At 39.0% G+C, this 19965-nt stretch overlaps 1 non-coding gene across 1 annotated transcript; it reads right to left on the bottom strand.

Moving 5' to 3' along the window:
- Positions 1-4560: 4560 nt before the first annotated feature.
- Positions 4561-4686, bottom strand: LOC113597594 (small nucleolar RNA SNORA77). Its single transcript, XR_003418378.1, has one exon. It is a non-coding gene; the product is annotated as a small nucleolar RNA SNORA77 (small nucleolar RNA).
- Between the last annotated feature and the right edge of the window lie 15279 nt (positions 4687-19965).

Below are 19965 nucleotides of genomic sequence, written 5' to 3'. Positions count from 1 at the left end.
TTATTTCACTTAATATATGTCCCCCAGATTCATCCATGTTGATGCAAATAGCAGGATCTCCTTTTTAAAGCTGTGTGAATATATATTTTCACACTCCATAATTTCTTTATCCACTCATATACCAATGAACATTTATTGATCTATCATACTATTATTGATATTTGGATTGTTTCCAATTGGGGAATGTTAAGAATAACATTGTATATAACTTTTGATGAAGCTATTCATACATTTTTGTTGGGTATATACTTAGGGTTAGAATTGCTAGGTCATAGGATACAGCTTCAGGACATGTTACCAGTTCTTCAAGTGGTAGTGTCAGTTTACACCCCCACAAGTAGCATAAAACTATTTTATTTGCTCCAAATCTTTTCCAGTATTTGATATTATCAATCTGTTCTTGTTAACGTGCTAGTCTTTCTTAGGAATGCTGTTGCTGCAGGTGTCCTAAATAAATCCAACGTAAGCACAAAGGAGAAGTTGGTGGAAAGGCACTGAGGTATCTCCTATAAGCCTTGAGGATCACCAAATCTAGGAATCACCACCAGAATCTTCTCTTCCTATCGCAACTTTCGTCTATGTTTCTCTATGCCTAGAAGCCTAATTTTCTGTACTAGGTTCTTCCACGTGGTTGGGAGCATGGTTTCCAATATCTTGTAGGCTCAAGCTTTCACCCCCAAAGAAAAAGCTCTCTAATTTGAACAGTCCTTTCCGTTCATTTTTAGGGTACTCAAAAATAACCACTGTATCTTCCAATCTGATTTTGAAACCAATTATTAGACATAGAACTCAGATGACTAAAGCATAAACTTTACATTTGTAGCTAACTACATTTCTAATACTTTACAGTATCCCAAATTAGACAAATTTATGGTGGCAGCAACTATGTTTATCAAACCCCATTTCCTTTTTCTTTTGGCCACATAACTGGACTTTATGGCCTAGCTTCCCATATAATAATGTTGAGCCTTGTTCTGAGTTTTGGCTAATGGAATATGGGGGGAAATGGCATGTGCCATCATCAGGTGTAGTTTAATAACAAGCCCTCCGCACAATCCTTTGGCTTAATCGAGAAGAGGAAAAGATCTGAGATTGTGACATATACACAGTATGGAAGGAGCCTGCGTCTTTGAATGACATGTGGACAGTATTTCCCCATCACCTTGACCACCAAACTGCACTGGACTTTGATAAGAACAAAAAATGTGCTTGACAAGCCAGAGAGATTTGGATTGTTTTTTACATTTTTGTATTCTCACTAATGCTCACAATTCTGTGAGGTGGGAATTGTTTCTTTATGATTTTCCAGCATGAGGAAATTGAAACCTAGATTATAAATTACTTGCCCAAGATGACATGGAAGCTGGATTAGAACCAGATCTGAGTTTCAACTGTACCCTTAGTGACCTGAGCCACCCCTTTCATAAATGGGGTATAAACAGGGCACTGGGCCATAGACTTCCGTGAGGCCTCTCCCAGCATAAGTAATGTGAGAACAGACAGGTACAGACACAGGCAGGGAAAAGCTGCTGTGATTCCATAGAGTAGCGCAGGAACACCACACGCCCCCTGCCCCAGCTTTCTTGGGACTGTCCTAACCTTCAGCAAGGCAGGTCTCTCCTGTTCAGCCACATAGAATAGTCTCTCTTTGCTCAGTTTCTACTAGAAAATGAGTGTAAGTTTTTAAAACTCATGAAGGGCTCTAGTTTGAGAATGAAGGATACTTTTCCTCAGAGGGGGCTGCCAAGCCTTTGGCCATGGGTAGGATGAGGGAAGTTTAGGTTATGTGGGCTCTTCTCTCATGTGCTGGCTAGAACATCACCCTTTTGTGTTACTCTTGATTTCAGTACTCTGTTCATGTTTGATAGGTGGCCATTTCTGTGTATGGAGTGGCTTTCCACCCTTCATTTGGGAAGATTGATATTTTATTGTCAGGGTAGAGAAGAGATTTGGATTGCCTTTCCTTGTAGAACTAAAACTCGTTTTCTAGAAAGTTGTTTAGCCCCCTGTTCCCAACCTGTTGTTCCTTGGTCAGTTGAGCTAATAACCATTGCTATTTGTGAATCTTTGTGAATGCTTCTTTTCTTTTCTTTTCTTTTCTTTTCTTTTTTTTTTTTTTTTTGAGAGAGAGCACACGCGAGCGAGTGGGAGAGAGGCAGAGAGAAAGGGAGAGAGAAAATACCAAGCAGTCTCCATGCCCAACATGGAGCCCGATGTGGGGCTCAATCCCATGAAACATGAGATCATGACCTGAGCCAAAATCAAGAGTCAGATGCTTAACTGACAGAGCCACCCACACGCCCCTGTATATGCTTCTTTTCAACAAGAATGTAATTTTGTGAGGTCTCGACAATATTTTCTTCCCTCTTCCCCCTGTAAACTGTTTAGTGCGCGTAATAGGTCTCAAGTAATTGCCTAGTGCATATACCTACCACTTGGATTACCTAAACCCACACTTGAAATATGGCTCACAAGTGCCCACTGTCCGTTTTTAGTCTAGGAGTGAGGCATGGGGGTGAAATGGCAAAAAAATTTTATGGCCTGCTCTCAGCATTTACTAGCTCCCATTACACTCAAGCTCAATTCTTGCAGAAATGAACTCAAGGAGCAGTGGAGATCATCACTGGTCCTTAATACTCTCCTGACAGTTATTTTGTGATTGAGCACATGCAGTTCAAGTATCCCATACTGCAGTTGTACTTTCTATTCTGGAAGGACTTCAAATTATTCTTCGGTTACATTTGGCCAGAGGTGGTAGCTTTCTTGTGGAGAGTTCTAGATTAGCAATGGCTCCAGTGACCTACTACTGCTTATCAAATGATCAGCTTTACCCAAAGAGGAGTGTGGAAGAAGCACTACAGGGAATGGTGAATAGCAAAAATCTTGGTGGTAGGGGCTGCCCTGCATAAAGGTGCCACATCTTATTTTACACCCTCGAAGGCAGAGATTGGTTTCAAAAATGGCTCAAAGAATAGGATTATCTTCTAAAGAAATAAGTATGCAATATGATTTTTTCCTTTATGATTTTTAAGAAGAAAAATATTTCTACTTTCTTATAACATGTATTTGTCAAGCTATATAGGACAGTTGTCCTAACCTTTGGGTTGTAGTCCTTGGTAGAGCTTTGTCTGAGGACATATAATGGCTCACAAGGGACTGCTATTTTCATTAATACGTAAATACTCTTGTAATTAAGAAAATACAAATCTATTTTAAAATTTGTTGCTGGCAACTGCCCATATACCCAGGCGTACCCTGAGGTCATCTGAAGATAGTTCTTTATGCTCTCTGCCTTAGAGATTTCTCTGTCCCCAGGAATGAGCTCAGTTCATGTATGGCAGATCAGAAGGGCTGGGGAGTATTTAATGCCCATAGGAACTATCCTCATACAAGGAAGAACTGTAGTTGGTACATAAATACTCCAGGTTCTTTGTCATGGGAGGGATAATTCTTAGGTGCATAGTTCATAGTCTCTCTGAGACTCTTCATTAGGATTGAGTCCCAGTTGCCTACAGCAGCAATGTGCTCATGAACTCACTGTATTAGACTTTTTCCCTTCCCCGCCTTACTTCTTTATTCTCCTATTGTTTCTTGGTGTTATCTCAAAAACAAACTACTTGGAATCAAATCTTTGTTTCAAGGGTGTACTTGAGGGAACCCTAAAACAAAACATTATTCTTTACTAGGAAATTTTCCTTATTATGGGCCTTCTTATGACAACCATTACTCTTTATTCTGTGTGTGTGGGCAGGGGTAGTGGATATGAATCTTGTTTTAGTTTAAGAAGGAATCCCTAGGGGTGTCTGGGTGGCTCAGGCAGTTAAGCATCTGACTTTAGCTCAGGTCATGATCTCGCAGTTTGTGAATTGGAGCCCCGAGTCGGGCTCTGTGCTAACAGCTCGGAGCCTGGAGCCTGTTTCAGATTCTGTGTCTCCCTCTCTCTCTCTGCGCCTCCCCTGCTCATGCTCTGTCTCTCCTGGTGTGTCAAAAATAAATGTTAAAAAAAATTTTTTTAATGGAGTCCTTAAACACAGTAAAATTAGGAGTATGGACTCAGAGAAAAGTGACTCTTTTGTCCTCATGAGTATTCTTACACCTAAAACTCTTTTGGACATGAAGTTTAGCGATGTATGGATATCTCTGCTACTAATACTAAGTAAACCTTGCTCCCTCTCTTCCTCTTCCTCATTAATTGGCTATGCATTTTTTAACAGCCCTCTAACAGACAGCCCTCTAACATACATGAGTGCTAGCCAATTAAATTCTCTTTCAGAAAGAGAAATACATATAACCACCTATACCATAAATGCCATGAAGGCAAGGTCACCATTGTTTCAACAACACCCAGAGCAGGGCATGACACACAGTAGCAGCTCAATAAATATTAGATTTTTAACAAATGAATTATTTAACAAATGGACAAACCAACTGACTAATGAATGAAATCATATGCTCTGGACTTGGTGTTGGTTGGGGCAAAGCAACATCTCTCTCAACATGTAAACTTCCACATGTCCTGGCACCCAACAGAAATCCACACTGATTTATTTTTCTTCTTCTCCCTGTGTCCCCAGATGGCTGCATCACCCTTGACAGGTAGGTGAAGGTGGTTATAGCACGTGGGGATGTTTCTGGGGCAGAGAAAGCACTCACCTGGGGCTGCAGCCGCACGCAGAGTGAGTCTGTGCACACTGATTTTTTTTTTCCGCATACATTTCCTTGTTTAGTTTTGATCACAGACCAAGTAAGTAGACTGTTAGCAGTGCTGGAAACACCTTCAGCGACAGCAGTTTGTATAATTGAATGGCTGGAGAACTTTACTGAGTAGGTTTTCTAAGTAAGAACGCTTCAAAGATAGACCCTAACATGAGTGCAGGATTGAAGCTCATGAAATCTGAATGTGTATAGAGAAAATTAACTAGGCTTCTTTGTTTTTCAAATTATGGATTGAAGAGTCACCCTTGGAAGCTTAGAAAAGACAGTTTCGTTCAGATTAAAGAGAGCAATGCATACTTTACATAGTAGACAGGAAATGTGAAGGACATATTTTCCCAGGAGAGTGTGCGGCTTCAAAATATTCATGACTTGAATAAACCATTAGATGAACTCGTGGGTAGAAAATTACTGAGGCAAGTAAAGGAGGTTTCGGGCATGGTCGGGCTTTTAAAGTCAATAAAGAGAGAAAAGTACGAAATAGGGTAAAACATCAATTTGGTGCCATTAATATCATCTGGAATACTGGTTGGATAGTGTGTAGTTTTTCATATGTTATGTTGCTATGTCCTGATGAAAGTGATTAATAATACATACCTTTTTGCAAATGTGATAAAAGGCTATGAAAAGTATGTAGAGAATGAGGTCATTGAGGACATGTATGAAAGTAGCCGTCAGTCGCTGGGCCCACATGCTGGAAATGAGTCACATTATCGGATCATATACCAAACCCTTGGTATTAACTGCCCTCACTCTCTTCAGTAATCGCCATCAAACTGTGTCATAGAATTTAAACTTTGGGTCTGGGGTTGTGCAGGAAAATGTCACATGATAACATGTGTTAGGGGAGAGGAAGGGAGGGAGAAAAGGGTGGTGGTAGTGATTGAGGACCCTGAACTATATTGTCTCTGAGGAGAGAATAGATGGGAGAAAAGCTGCATAGAGTCTAAAGTCATGGTTCACATTTTACCAGTTGGATCCCTTAATTATGTTCACAGATTAGAAACAAAATACACGTTCTAGACTCTTCCATGTTAGGAGACAAGTTTCAAATCATATTTCATTGTTTCCAAATTCAATGCTAACTTTTTTAGTCAATGGTGCCATATGGAATAAAATTGTTGCTTTGTAAAACTGGGAAATGGTTTAAGTAGCCATGACCTACACGATACATTTGTTGTTTAAGGTAATAACTTGTAAAGTTACATTTTTTAATGTTTTTAAATTTTTTAATGTTTTTTTTATTTGAGAGAGAGACGGAGTCGGACAGCAAGCAGGGCAGGGGCAGAGAGAGAGGGAGACACAGAATCTGAAGCAGGCTCCAGGCTCTGAGCTGTCAGCACAGAGCCCGACGCGGGGCTCAAACCCACGAACCGCGAGATCATGACCTGACCTGAAGTCAGCCGCCCAACCGACTGAGCCACCCAGGTGCCCCGTAAAGTTACATTTTTAAGTGGGACGTCAAATCATTGCCTCTCATCAGCTTTTGAAGTCTTAATTGCCAAAGGGAATTGTTTTGAGTAAAGTTAATTTTGGAAGTTAAATTTAAATAATTTTTCATATTGTCAATCAATAATTCCCCCCAAAGCATAACCATATGTTTCTTATACATAAAAATAAAAGTACACACTCTTCTATTTTCTTCAAATGTCTAAGGTAATTTTTGCATACAAGGAAAGATTTATGTATTGTTGTTTTTGTCAGGAGTAGAAAAATATTTTCTCAATGTTAAGTTATCCAACAATGGTGGCATATAAATATTTTAAAAGGCTACCAGGGAAAGTTCTGTAATCTATAAAAAATGGTACAAATACTAGAAACTCATTTCTTATGAGGTGTATAAATGTGCGGGAGAACTAAGCAGATTTTATTCTCAAGTTATATTACTTATTTTAAATAAGATTTATGACCTTAGAACAGTGCTCTATAAGGACCTTAACAATAAATATAAACATTTAAAGTTGTTTTGGCAATACTTTGTGATGACACTATACCTGCATGAAATAGTATGTTTTGTTCTATCTATATGTGCTGTTGCGGGGGGGTAGGAGGAAACAATTATTCCTTGATTATGGTCAATTTCAATTGTGCATAAAAGTAGAATATTACCATAAATTCCCTAGTTCCTGTCTTCCATCTTCAACAACTATTAGTTCATGGCATTATTTCTCCCCTTCCTCCCTTATTATTTTGAAGAAACTATGAGATATCATATCATTTTACCCACAAATATTTCATTATGTATCTCTAAAACTGAGAACTCTTTGTTAAATCAAATAATACCATGGGACCTTTAAATGTGCATTTAAAAATTTTGTATTTATAACTGGAAAGGCAAACTGATCTGTTTCAAAGATGAAAACTTTGTTGCACTTAGATGGAGCACCTGGGTGGCTCAGTCTGTTAAGTATCGACCTCTTAGTTTCGGCTCAGGTCATAATCTCAGGGTTCGTAGGTTCAAGCCCTGCATCGGGCTCTGTGGAGACAGCGCAGTACCGGTGTGGGATTCTCTCTCTCCTTGTCTCTCTTCCCCTCCCCCATTTGCTCTCTCTCTCTCAAAATAAATAAACTAAAAAAAAAAAATTAAAAAAAGAGTGTCTTACTCTGGATGAGTGATTGTTGCTAAGAGATCATTTCATGTAAATCGGCAGTTCCATGAGAAACGGCTCTAAAGAACAATGCACTGCAGTCAGCAAAAGGTCATGGGCTGTGCTTTCCCTTTCTTATTGGAAAAATAAAACTGCAGACTTCATACCAGTAAACATGGAGGTGATGAAGTGCTTGCTCAAATTTCTTTTATATTTGCTATGTCAAAAGAAAAAAAAAAACCCAAGAATTTCTAGGTCCCCTTTGTAAATATTAAGAAGACCAGTATCTTGCAATACTGGTCCAGTCATAAATATATTCCAGGAAGACTGGTTCTTAAGAGTTTCATATTTCCATCCCAAGTACACAAGAGCTATATAAAAGTGAGTCTTAATATTACGGGTTGGTGAAAAAAAAATACAATTGACCTTTCAACAACGTGGGGGGTTAGGAGCACTAACCCTCTGCATAGTTAAAAATATGTGTAAAACTTGTTTTTTTAAGTTTATTTATTTATCGAGGCAGAGGGAGAATGAGCAGGGGAGGGGCAGAGAGAGAGAGAGAATCCCAGGTAGGCTCCACACTGTCAGCGCAGAGCCCGATAGGGGGCTCAATCTCATGACAGTGAGATCATGACCTGAGCCAAAATCAAGAGTCAGACGCTTAACTGACTGAGCCATTCATGCACCCCAAACTGTGCATAACTTTTGACTCCCCCAAAACTTAACTGCTAATAGCCTACTGTTGACCAGAAGCCTTACAGAAAACATAAATGGTTGCTTAACATGTATATCGTATCCTTACCATAAAGTAAGCTACAGAAAAGAAAATGTTATTAAGAAAATAAGAGAAAAATGTATTTTTCAATACCATAAGGTTATGCTAGATGTTATACTTATTACTAGCACTAGACATCAAAAATGAAAAGATAATGTGAAAAAGAAATTCATATTTGTTTATGGGTATATCATTCATATACTGATAATGAAGCAGCAAAACAATTGCTTTACAGTAGCCTAGTGTAGTTTTTTTTTAATCCACTTGATTTTATTTGAAATAATACAAGAAATTTCTCTAAATTTTTTTTTTAAGTATTGAATTTCACACATGGTTGTAACCAGTCATTGTGAGGCAGTTATCATGTTGTGGTGATCTGGAAATGTTTTCACTTGTCAGAATGTTACAGACTCTTTTTTTTTTTTTTTATTTAACTTTATTTTTTATTTTTTAAAATTTACATCCAAATTAGTTAGCATATAGCGAAGCAATGATTTCAGTAGATTCCTTACTGCCCTTTACCCATTTAGCCCATCCCCCCTCCCACAACCCCTCCAGCAACCCTCAGTTTGTTCTCTATATTTATGAGTCTCTTTTGTTTTGTTCCCCTCCCTGTTTTTATATTATTTTTGTTTCCCTTCCCTTATGTTCATCTGTTTTGTCTCTTAAAGTCCTCATATGAGTGAAGTCCTATGATATTTCTCTTTCTCTGACTAATTTCACTTAGCATAATACCCTCCAGTTCCATCCACGTAGTTGCAAATGGCAAGATTTCATTCTTTTTGATTGCCGAGTAATATTCCATTGTATACATATACCACATCTTCTTTATCCATTCATCCAGCGATGGACATTTGGGCTCTTTCCATACTTTGGCTCTTGTTGATAGTGCTGCTATAAACATGGGGGTGCATGTGTCCCTTCGAAACAGCACACCTGTATCCCGTGGATAAATGCCTAGTAGTGCCATTGCTGGGTTGTAGGGTAGTTCTATTTTTAGTTTTTTGAAGAACCTGAATTCCGTTTTCCAGAGTGGCTGCACCAGCTGGCATTCCCACCAACATGCAAAAGAGAGCCTCTTTCTCTGCATCCTTGCCAACATCTGTTGTTGCCTGATTTGTTACTGTTAGCTATTCTGACGGGTGTAAGATGGTATCTCATTGTGGTTTTGATTTGTATTTCCTGATGATGAGTGATGTTGGGCATTTTTTCATGTGTCAGTTGGCCATCTGGATGTCTTCTTTGGAAAAGTGTCTATTCATGTCTTTTGCCCATTTCTTCACTGGTTGATTTGTTTTTTGGATGTTGAGTTTGAGAAGTTCTTTATAGATTTTGGATACTAACCCTTTATCTGCTATGTCATTTGCAAATATCTTCTCCCATTCTGTCAGTTGCCTTTTAGTTTTTCTGATTGTTTCCTTCACTGTGCAGAAGCTTTTTATTTTGATGAGGTCCCAGTAGTTCATTTTTGCTTTTGTTTCCCTTGAAGCCTAGTGTAATTGATAGGATTGCCTTATGGTAGCCTAGCCTATACACTAATGAGTGAATCATTATAAAATGTTATGGCATGCAGTACAGTATTATAGTCATATTCATGATACAGTATTGGAAACATTGTTACATTTTAAAAAATCCTCCTGTGATGATAGGCTGATACAGTTTCTCCAATTATGAGGGGAGGCATACTGTATGGTAATATAACTCTTTGAAAGCAAAGTTATAAAACAGTAGGAAAACTAACACACTATTCTTTTTATATTAAATACCACTCACCATATGCCTATGGAAGGATAGGTTGTCCACTTCCAAGTGTCACACACAGTGTTCTACATGATGAATGCTTAGATCATGATGATGACAAAAACATACTTTTCTTGTGGTACAGTTATTAGATTTTCACAAGAAGACACTTACATATGCAACAGCTAAGTTTATTAACTGTACAGCATGGTGATTTTTTTAAAATTTTTTTAACGTTTATTCATCTTTGAGAGACAGAGAGAGACAGAGCATGAGTAGGGAAGGGGTACAGAGAGGGAGACACAGAATCCAAAGCAGACTGCAGGCTCCAAGCTGTCAGCACAGAACCCGACGCGGGGCTTGAACTCACTAACTGCACGATCATGACCTGAGTCAAAGTCGGACACTCAACCGACTGAGCCACCCAGGCGTGCCCAGCATGGTGATTATTTACTATCCATTAAGTGGAAGTGGATCACTGTAAAGATCTTCATCCCGGTCTCCGTGTTGAGCAGGCTGAGGAGAAGGAGGGGTTGGTCTTGCTGTCTCAGGGGTGGCAGAGGCAGAAAGAGGGAGGAGGTGCAAGAGAAGGCAGGAGACACAGGCACACCCAGTGTAAGTTTACAGAAACACATCGTAATTTCTGACATTTTTTTTTGTTTTTCGTGTCTCCAAAACTGTTTCTGTATGACACCAATCCTTCTTTCAGTGTTCCCTTTCGTAATTTTGCTTTCCAAAACAAGTACCTATATCATATGATAAAATAAAGGAAATTTTCAACATTTAATGTTTGTGGGTCCTGCTCATGGGGTCTCATGGAAGGTATATTTTAACATTTACCAAGGTCAGAATGATTTGGCAAAACATCAGAGCATGGGTGCTCTTTCTGCCTTGAGCACACATTGTAGGTCTGATTTGTTGACAAATGACCTACAAGAGAACATTCCAAACATAAAGAGAAGAGTAAAACCTCCCTGGTGCTAATGAGACTGAAGTCATACAGATCTGCTCATACTAAAAGCTTAAGTAAGGTCTATAACTTTCTGGAATGTCTTGTGTTATGGTGATTTGTAACTTTTTACGTAGGAAAAGTACATAACCCTACACCAAGTGTGCCTTCCCCGAAGCACTCTTTTCTTTGTGAGGATTGTGTATCTCGGACGGCTGCCCTAACTTGGACTCGAATAAAGCTCACTTCTTTTCTTTTAGAGACTCTAAAAGGTTTGTTCTTTTTGTGTGGACACACACAAGGGTCCATGTCAGAAAAGAAGTCAAAAGCAGTCTTGAATAATTGAAACCCTCCTGCCAGACTGTCTAGCATCGATTTGTGTCCTGGCTCCATTACCTCTACATTTCTTCCTCGTTGTCTGGCATTGTCTGGTTTGGAAGCACTCATGTCCTGCAAGTCGTCTTCTCTTAATTCCTCTGGGGTGATGTCTGTTAGGTCTTGAATTTTTCCAAGTTCCAAACCTTGAAACCCTTTACTCCCCACCATTTTTGTTATAGACACGATCTCTTTCATGATTTCCTTGACTGGCTCTGTATAAATCCTATAAAGTCATGCAAAACACTGAACACAGTTCTCTTGAGCAGGAATTTATTGTCTTGAGCTGGATGGTTTTCACCGCTTTTCCTGTCATAACAATGGCATCTTCAATAGTGGAATTCTTCAAGACGTTCGGAGTTCTCTACCATAGTGTTGATGATCCTTCCCGTGGTGTATGTGTGCAATGAGCCGTAAGTGTCCTTGTGACCCCCTGATTCAGAGGCTGAATTAGAGATGTTGCGTTTGGGGGCAAGCAGACCATTTTGTCACCATTGGTGTCAAACTCATGGGGTTTTGGGTGGCCAGGGCCATTGTCCAATATCAAAAGAACTTTAAATGGCAATCTCTTACAGGCTGGGTACTTCCTGACCTCAGGGGCAAGCACTGATGGAACCAGTCTACAAAAAGCATTCTCATTGTCCAGTCCTTCTTGTTGTACAAGTAGAAGACTAGCAGCCAGTGTTCATCTTTCCCTTCAAGGTTCCGGGGTTAGAAGCTTTATAAATAAGGACACTCCTGATCATAACTGCATTTGCAGGAAACAGTAGTTAGCCTATCTCTTCCTGCCTTAAATCCTGGTGCTCATTTCCTTACTAATAAAGCAGGTTTTTTTTTCTAGCATAGGGCACTTTTGTCTGTTTAAAAACCTATTCAGGCAGATAGTCTTTCTCCTTAATAATTTTCTTCATGGTGTCTGGGAACTCATCTGCTGCCTCTTTGTCGGCAAAAGCTGCTTCTCCTCTCTTGTCTTGACATTTTTTAACCAACTGAGCCACCGGACGCCCCTTATCCTGACATTGTTTTTTAAGCCAAACCTCTTTCTAAAATTATCAAACCATCCGTTGCTGGCATGAAATTCTCCAGCTTTAGATCCTTCACCTTCCTTTTGCTTTAAGTTGTTGTATAATGACTTTGTTTTTTCCCAAATCCTATTAGAATCCATAGGTATGCCTTTCCTAAGCAACCCTGTACCTACATAAAAGCTACATTTCAATACAAGATAGAGATATTTTACAAAAAGCGCAGGGTTTTCACACCTGCTGGCATTGCTGCAGTCATGGCTTCACAAATTTCCTTTTTTATTTTTACAATGATCCTTCTGCTGGATTCATTTATCTTGAAAGAATGGGCACCTGCTGCTGCCGACCTCAATTTACAGTATATATCAAGCAATTCAACTTGTTGGAATGTCATAGCTTTTCTCTGCTTCTTGGGAACACTTCCAGCATCACTGGTGCCACCTTGTATGGATCCCATGCTGTTATTCAAGGTTTGAGGTATTGCATTAAACATGATGAAAAATACATGAGAACCACAAGAGACCACTTTTTGCCGTGATACACAATTTACTGGAGAGATAAACTGCTCACATGGAGACGGTTAATAGCTCATGGTGTTTTAAGTGAATACTCGCAACACTTGAGCTCATGACAATAGCGACAGGAGGTGGCTGTGACACTGTTACAGTCGTACAATTTGTACTACAGTTACTTTTATGCAGTTATGATTTAATATTGCATCTTTACATTTGTTTCCATTTCCCTCAACTGCAAATGGTGCCATGTATGTTCTGTAAGTGTGCATAAGATTCAATAAATGTTCATTTTTTTATAATAGATTTATATATTTTATGATAGTAAATGATAAAATAGGCTAATATCTATATTTAGTGCATTCCTGGTAAACCTGCCTTTTTATGAATTTTTGATATGTCCCTAACACATGGTTTGTCTGAGACATTTTACAAATTGTCGCAAATCTCCAAAAATTTTTCCAATATATTTATAGAAAAAAAAATCCATGCATAAGTGGATCCATGAAGTTCAAACCTATGTTGTTCAGGGGTTAACTATACTATGAAGAACCCAGTTTTTAAATTTTTCTTGAAATAGTCATACCTTATTTAACTATGATTGGCAGTTATTTTAGAATTATCCTTAGGTGTTTGGCATACTCCTTCTACATGAAGCATATGAATATATTAAGGTTGAATCATATGGAATTCTTTTGTAAATCAGAATACTTTAAGTATTGGCAAATCCATGTAGCTCAATGTACACATCAGTGACCATTTGAGGGAAAGCCTGGCATGTCTTCTCAATGTATATCAGTGGGAAGTCTGCTGATATTCTTATAAAATACCACTTTTCATCTGTTAGTAGCATATCTTTATTTCCTAATTAGTTCATAAACTATCTCCTAAGAGCAGAATTTACAAATCCAAAGACTCTATATTTGAAAGCAAAAATCACAGCTTAGAACCTGAGAAGTGTAGCCCTAGATGAGACTTCAAAGGCTATCTTATTGTGGTAAGTAAACATTGCCAATTGTCCCCCAATATTTTTTCTATCTCTTCTTTGCACTTCATAGAAGTTCAGTATTTAGCTGGGCACGAGGCTACCCAGTACAAACACTTGTATGCCATGTATCTCTTGCAGCTAATTGGGCCAGGTAACTAAGTTCTGACCAATGGGATGTGAACTGAAGTAGTAAGTTTTCTCCCCTTTCCAATTCCCTTTATCTGCTGGGTGGAATGCAGAGATGGTAGTGGACCATGTAGGCGAGGACATTGCCTTACAAAGGAAATAGCAAGATGGGAGGCTTCTGGGGCCCTGTTACCACCCTACCCGCTGATGCTTGTACCTAGACATCTACATGAGAGAAAGAGATAACTTACGTCCTAACATACCAGTCCAATGCTCTCAGTGTGCAGGTGACAAAACAGACTCAGAGAGATGAACTTGCCCACAATCACTCCGCCAAAGTGTGGCAGTGCTTAGAGTCTAATTGAGGCCTTCAAGATCAGTGCCTGTTTTTTCATCCTCTATTGTTTCTGTGAAAATGAGGCCACTTAAACATAAGAATTACATGTAAAAAAGTCACTTTGAAATGTAAACTGCATTTGTTTATTGTTGATAATGTTCTTTCACTAAGAATGGAACTTTGAACTAAATTAGAAGATGATTTTGCTCAAACACAATGAAATATTAGACATTAACTTCTTTAGCTTCACTGCCACATGTAAATTTCATTTTACAATTGCCCTTCCGAAGTTTATAGCATTGCATTTAAATTTCTTTGATCATAAAAACAGAACTAATGGATGGTAGAATACGCTTGTAGGATTTTTAAGCGTTACAAATGGCTCAGCTTGCTCTAAATAGCCTGAGGGAGATAATCAGGATGAAGTTATTTCTGTCAATTTTGGGTGTGAGTTGGAGCAGTCATCCAACTTTCTCCCTGAAGTTGACATTGTCTCTGGAGTTAGTAAATTTTGGTAGTCAAGTGTTCCATTTGTTGTTTTGTTTCAGGTAAATGAACATGTATGTATTAGTTTATAAATAATAAACCATAGTCATAATCAAGGACTTCTGAGTGTCTAAAATAGTTTAATTTTTCAAATGAGTTTGAAAGTGGTGGCAGGAACTTGAAATTATACATTAGTGGTGTGTGTGTGTGTGTGTGTGTGTGTGTGTGTGTATGAGAGAGAGAGAGAGAGAGAGCGAGCATTGGTGAGGAGGCTCACAGGATATGTTGTACCTTTATGCAAATGGTTCAGGAGGCAAAGGAAGGCAACTTCTCTCTTAATAAGATGTCTAAAATCCTGGAAGATTTATACGTTAGCCCTTAATTTCACACACCAATTTAGGAATAGGAAAGTAGACTGAAATGTTGCAGGCATTCCAAATTATACCGTATTAGAGAAATTAGTTTACTGATTGGCAGTCCTGCAAGTCTCACTCATTTACTAAATTGAACTAAAGTTTATTTGGTTTAAACAAACAAACAAACCAAAAACTACTGTAACACAGGTTTTCTTTGAAAGTGGTAACAGCAAAATTTGTAAATAACTTCCTTATAGGGGCACCTGGGTGGTTCAGTCAGTTAAGCGTCTGACTTCAGCTCAGCTTGTGATCTCACGGTTGGTGAGTTCAAGCCCCGCATTGGGCTCTGTGCTGACAGCTCAGGGCCTGGAGCCTGCTTCAGTTTCGGTGTCTCCCTCTCTCTCTCTGCCCCTCTCCTGCTCATGCTCTGTCTCTCAAAAATAAATAAATACACATTTTTAAAATAAAAAAATAACTTACAAAATAAGATTCTAAGGAGATAGGGACAACCTTAGAAGAGTTTCATGGCAGAATCTAAACTAGTCTCAGCACATGTGATTCAGGACACTGAAATTATGAGAAGTAAAAATGTCTCTGTGTAGAGACTGTATAGTGGGTTTACCCAACAGGAGAAAGGAAACAAGAAGGTGATGATAATGGTATCTGTCTGGTCTAAGAGAAGCATTCTGGAAACTAACCCAACTTTTCATTGTTTCCAGCTCTGAGGCTGTGACATCAATAAAGGGAAAAAAATTTTTTTTTGATGAACATTATAGCCAGACCTCAAAGGAACACCTGTAGTCTTCTGTCCATAAAATGGCAAGAAGCTGAGCATGAAGTGATTTCTTTGGTTACAGAAGATCCACAGGCTGCCTCTTGCATCCAAAGAAGTGAATCAAACCTTGGGGAAAAAAGTTGGGAACCTGAGCTGGCAGAATAAAGAGAAACAAGTTCCAGAGGCACCCCACTGGCACATGATGAACTCAATTCATTCAATAGTGAAAATACTACTCTCTGTAAAAATGGCACTTTTTGGCAGACAGTTACGTAATGCTATGTTCTAGTCCTGTTTATGTTTCTGATAAATGTTGATTTTGTTAGTTTAAACTTAAAATATAAACAGCCACACTCTAATGTTGGAACTCACTCAGAATTCCGAGAATCAGTGATTCAGGCATGCATGTGGAAGTTTAAAATTAATTATGATTATAAAAATTGAGGAGTCCCCTGCCAATTTATCTACCATTTATCTGACACAATTTTTAATTTTAGTAGCATAAGACAGTAGGGCTGCACACAAAAAATAGGTGGTTTGGAGGTTTCCATAAAAAACATATTTGATGGGGTCCCTGGGTGGCTCAGTTGGTTAAGCAGCCAAATTTGGCTCCGGTCATGAACTCACGGTTCGTGAGTTCAAGCCCTGCATCAGGCTCTATGCTAACAGCTCAGAAGCCTGGAGCCTGATACAGATTCTGTGTCTCCCTCTCTCTCTGCCCCTCCCCTGCTTGCTCTCTCTCTCTCTCTCTCTCTCTCTCTCTCTCATAAATAAACATGTAAAAAATGCTTTAAAAAAAAGAACAGATTTGATTCCAGTTACTAATTGCTTCTGCACAATTTTGTAGGCTTCTACAAATAGCATCTAATAAACAACATCCTCGTTAAATGGTGAGTGTTATTAAATGGACTAAAAACAAAAGGGGCTTAGGATAAAAAGATACTTAGTGACTGAGAAATACATGGAGAATCATAGAGTTATAAGGGATACTAATGGTCATCTGGTCTAGTCCCTTTAACTTGCAAATGAGAAAGGCAAGTCCCAGAGTGATTAGCTAGTTGATAGGGTCTGAGTTACAGCCTGTGACTCTGACTTCACCTCCAGTGTAGGAATTCCTGGTAATGGCAGCCAGTTTACAAGATGGCCCCCAATGATTCACCTCCTAGTATTCCTGGCCTTGTGCAGTCACATCCCACACTGACTCTGGGCTGGCTCTGTTTAACTAATGGAATATGGTAGAAGTGGCATTCTGGGACTTAAGGCCTGTAGGTAGGTCTCAGAAGCCTGGCAACTTCTACCTGGGACCTTGGAATGCTCACTTTGGGGAAACCCTTCTCTCTGGACCCCGTTGCCATTCTGTGAGAAACTCAAGCCATGTAGAGGACTTGTAGATGCTCTAGTCAAGAGACTTAGTTATGTTCCCTGTCAACAGCCAAACAGCAACTGCCAGCTTTGTGAGTGAAACATCTCTGACATCCCTCCCAATAGAGCCTTCTGAAAACTCTTGCCTTAGCCAGCATCTGATTCCAACCAAACAAGAGGCTCTAAGTGAGACACATCCAGCTGAGCAGAATCAACACATAGAACCATGAGGGTCTGCATGAATTGTTGTCTTCAGCTAGTAAGTTTTAGGATGATTTGTTATGCAGCAATGGATAACTTGAACAGAGATAGAACTAAGAAGGTATGCAGAGTTCCATTTCTTCACTAATGCTTGCAATTAGTTAAGTTTCATATACATTACTTGATCAAGGAAATTGTCTTCTTCCCTCTTTTTAACCCAAGCCTACCTGACCTAGACATTCAAATGCAGTCTTCATTTCTTTTTTGTTGTTGTTGTTGTTGTTGTTAAACTTTTTTTTTTTTACTGTTTTTATTTATTTTTGAGACAGAGAGAGAGAGTGAGCTAGCAAGCAGGGGAGGGGCAGAGAGAGAGGCAGACACAGAATCTGAAGCAGGCTCCAGGCTCTGAGCTGTCAGCACAGAGCCTGACACAGGGCTTGAACTCACGAGCCATGAGATCATGACCTGAGCAGAAGTCAGAGGTTTAACTGACTGAGCCACCCAGGCGTCCCTCTTTTTTTTTTTTCAAATACAGTTTTTATTCCTTTTTGTCCTCTTCTAACTTTCCCTAACCCTACACTTCCCTAAACACGATGATAATGGCAATAACCTCAAATGGCACTTATGTGTTGGTCACTAATGCTAAGTACATTTACACTCACTGAATCTTCACAAAATCATTATGAGGTCTGTTCTGTTATTATCCCCCATTTATATATGAAGAAGCTGAAATACAAAGTAGTTTAAAAAAACTTGCTTTATACCATTAAGCTATTAAGCATGGGGTCAGACTCCAAACCCCAGCAGTCTAACTTAAGTGTACATCTTTAACCAATAATATGTGGACCTATCTTAATAGTGGTCACACTTTTAAGTAGAACTTGTATAGTTCTCTGCCAGCTAGATAGTAAGCTCCCAGAGGGAAGGGGACATATTTATATTATTCAACATGCAGTCCTCAACAACTACTCTATTCCTAGTAAATGGGCTTTCTCCAAATATGTTATACATCTGATGAATTACCAATAGCACTTGAGTACATTTTGACATGGAAAATTTGGTAAGATCAAAATTTGAAGGGCCCAATATCTAACTATAATCCTATGTTAACCTCTTCTGACCCTCGCCATGGGTCTTGGTGCTATAGCGGATCTGTTGTAGAAAGTTCTGTGCATGTTTAATACATATTCTTTATACCCTTGAGTTTTCCCCTCTAGATGCATAACATGAAACATAAAAATGAATGCATTCAATTGGATCTAGGGTGGGAAAGGTAAAATCTTCACATCTTAAAAAGAACTGTTATTTCCTACATCTAACAGCTTTGGTGTGAGAGGGTCACACTAACCACCAGCAGATGTCATCATAGCATAGGACTTAAAACAAGGCCAAGCGAGGAGGTGAACTGCAAAGGCTGCTGCTGGGGGTGCACTTTTGTATAATTAGTTTGGAAGACAACTTGGTAATGTCTACTACAGCTGAATATGCACGTGCCCTATCACCCAGCAATTCCATGCTTAGGTGTATGTCATATTTTTTTAAATTTTAACTTAAAAATATTTTATATTTTTTACTTGAATGTAGTTGGCACACAATGTTATTCAGGTGTACAACATGGTGATTTGACAGGTGTATATATTATGCTATGCTCAGCACTATGTAACTACAATCTGTCACCATACAATGCTATTAGAATACCATTGACTGTATTCCTTATTCTGTGTCTTTTAGTCCCGTGACTTATTCATTCCATAACTGGAGGCCTGTATCTCCCACTCCTCTGCACCCATTTTGGCCATACCCGACCTCCTTCCCTCTGACAACCATCATTTTTTCTTGTTTTTTTTCCTCCCTCCCTCCCTCCTTCCTTCCTTCCTTCCTTCCTTCCTTCCTTCCTTCCTTTCTTTCTTTCTTTCTTTCTTTCTTTCTTTCTTTCTTTCTTTCTTTCTTTTTCTTCCTTCCTTCCTTCTTTCCTTCCTTCCTTCCTTCCTCCCTCCCTCCCTCCCTCCTTCTCTTTCTTTCTTTCTTTCTTTCTTTTTCTTCCTTCCTTCTTTCCTTCCTTCCTTCCTTCCTCCCTCCCTCCCTCCTTCTCTCTCTTTCTTTCTTTCTTTCTTTCTTTCTTTCTTTCTTTCTTTCTTTCTTTCTTTCTTTCTTTCTTTCTTTCATCATAATAATTGTACTCTTTAATCCCCATCCCCTATTTCCCCCATCTCGCCACCCACCTCCTCTCTGGTAACCATCAGGTACCATAGTCTCTATAGTTAAGGGTCTGTTTCTTGGTTTGCCTGTCTCTTTTTTACCCCCTTTGCTCATTTGTTTTGTTTCTTAAATTCCACATGAGTGAAATCATATGGTATTTGTCTTTCTCTAATTGACTTGTTTTGCTTAACATAATACTCTCTAGCTCCATCCACATCACTACAAATGGTAATATTTCATTCTTTTTATGGCTGAGTGATATTCCTGTGTGTGTGTGTGTGTGTGTGTGTGTGTGTGTGTGTGTGTATCCACTCATCAGTCAATGAACACTAGGGCTCTTCCCATAATTTGACTATTGTAGATAATGCTGCTATAAACATAGGGGTACATGTATACCTTTGAAGTAGTATTTTTGTATTCTTTGGGTAAATACCTAGTAGCACAGTTTCTGGGTCATAGGG

Source organism: Acinonyx jubatus, chromosome X (genome assembly GCF_027475565.1).
Source record: "Acinonyx jubatus isolate Ajub_Pintada_27869175 chromosome X, VMU_Ajub_asm_v1.0, whole genome shotgun sequence".
In the NCBI taxonomy this organism is placed as follows: domain Eukaryota; kingdom Metazoa; phylum Chordata; class Mammalia; order Carnivora; family Felidae; genus Acinonyx; species Acinonyx jubatus.
This window is presented reverse-complemented; position numbering and strand designations above follow the sequence as displayed.